Source organism: Branchiostoma floridae, unplaced genomic scaffold, assembly GCF_000003815.2.
Source record: "Branchiostoma floridae strain S238N-H82 unplaced genomic scaffold, Bfl_VNyyK Sc7u5tJ_1145, whole genome shotgun sequence".
Taxonomy (NCBI): domain Eukaryota; kingdom Metazoa; phylum Chordata; class Leptocardii; order Amphioxiformes; family Branchiostomatidae; genus Branchiostoma; species Branchiostoma floridae.
In genome coordinates this window covers 1-1,632 of record NW_023365616.1, presented here as the reverse complement: position 1 = coordinate 1,632, position 1,632 = coordinate 1, and the positions used below count along the sequence as shown (strand labels likewise).

The 1,632-nt window shown below is 39.3% G+C and overlaps 1 long non-coding RNA gene across 1 annotated transcript; it reads left to right on the top strand.

The window, feature by feature from the left end:
- Positions 1-971, top strand: LOC118407269. The gene is made up of 3 exons (XR_004830129.1): positions 1-15; positions 369-495; positions 948-971. It is a non-coding gene; the product is annotated as an uncharacterized LOC118407269 (long non-coding RNA).
- The last annotated feature ends 661 nt before the right edge of the window (positions 972-1,632 follow it).

The following is a 1,632-nucleotide window of genomic DNA, read 5'->3' as shown; positions in this document are numbered from 1 at the left end:
GGAACTGTCCGTCATGTGAGTTCTTGCGAGCCTCCGTCATTTTTTGTGCGACAAACCTCAGACCTCCATTAAATATCTAGAGCTATAGTAAATTTGATAGAAATAATTTCCATATTCACGTTATCTATGCATGGTTATAATAAATAACTGCCTGCTATATATGTTCACCAATAAGCAACTTATACATGTCACAAGTATGAAATTGCCATTGTTTAACACTAAGGAATTATAGAACTATCGTTTTAATCATGCAAATCAGATTCCACCTGCTATAAAATTGTGTTATACGTATTGAAGTACTTTTTTCAGTTTTCCTGTAGATTGTTTGAGAATAGAGTGAGTCACGTGACTAATCACCTCATTTTCAGGGAAAAATAATACAGGCCTTACCACCTTCTGGATTATAATCGGCGTCGTGGCCATCTTTCCGGCACATTGTGTCCTCGTTGTTGTCCTTTCGTGTTGTGGGTACCTTCCGAGCCTCTGCAAACCAATGTTAGTACTTAAACCACTTTTCAGACGTCAATTGATGAAAGTTCTATTATTGCGCCGCACAATCAACTTATCGCCCACTGTTTCAAATCAGAATCGCGAGCAAAGCATTATTAAAAAAATGTCTTTTTTTCAAGATAATGAGAAGGTAATTTTTGCCTCTTGGTTTTGTCTGCGAAAAGAGGTCGCCTTCTGTCTAGTGTGTCACAAGGCTTTCGTGTCGGCATTTGATATATTTGTTATTATTACATTAGGTATTTTATTCATTTTTGTAGTAACTTACTAACGTTAGCATTTATTTCTTCTATTCCCGATGACTCAACAGTAATTTATGGGTCTAACGCCGCGCCGATAGAAGCATAGCCTTGGAAGTTGATTAGTAACTTTGTCTCTGACTTACTTCCTCGGTTTCGAAATGACTGACGTCAAGGGGTATGTTTTTTTTTTTATTTCAGAAAGGAGATGTCCGACACTGAGAAGAGGAGAATCTACGTGGCCTGCTGCCCCTATTTCTGCATCCTTGTAACATTTCTTTGGCCTTGTGTGAAGTGTGAAGACGGTTCATATGAACCCCGGACAGATTGCGGCGAATATACAGGCGGATCATACCCTCAGACAGGTACCGCGACTGTAGTTGGGGTAGGAGTAGTGATAGAGGAAGAAACAACTCGAATCTAGCCTGTACAGTCGGTCGTGTGGTCAGTCATGCCCCAATCGCACTCCACTGAAAAATGCAGCTATAAAAGGCTTCGAAAAATGCAAATGCTTGGTTTGTATCACCATGTACAATAATGTACTGATTTCTGTACCTATGGCCGTTTATAATATACCGGAGCGTTCTGATGGAACTGGATATCGTTAATTAGGAAGACAAAAGTGTAACAGTAAAGATAATTGCGCTGTCTGTAGTCAGCTTGGTCAGATTTTCAGAAAATGAAAGCACACGCAAAGAAAGAAAGAAACATTGTCAAACACTTGATCCATAGTCATACTCACTGATGCTCGAATTACCGTAGTTCCCCGTTTAATAACGTTATGTACAAAGGGTATTAGATACTGTCACAGATCTGACTTTGTCATTGGAGTAAAGTAAGTAACGTCAATGCCTTCTCTAATTGCTCTATTGTAACGTCAGTCTCA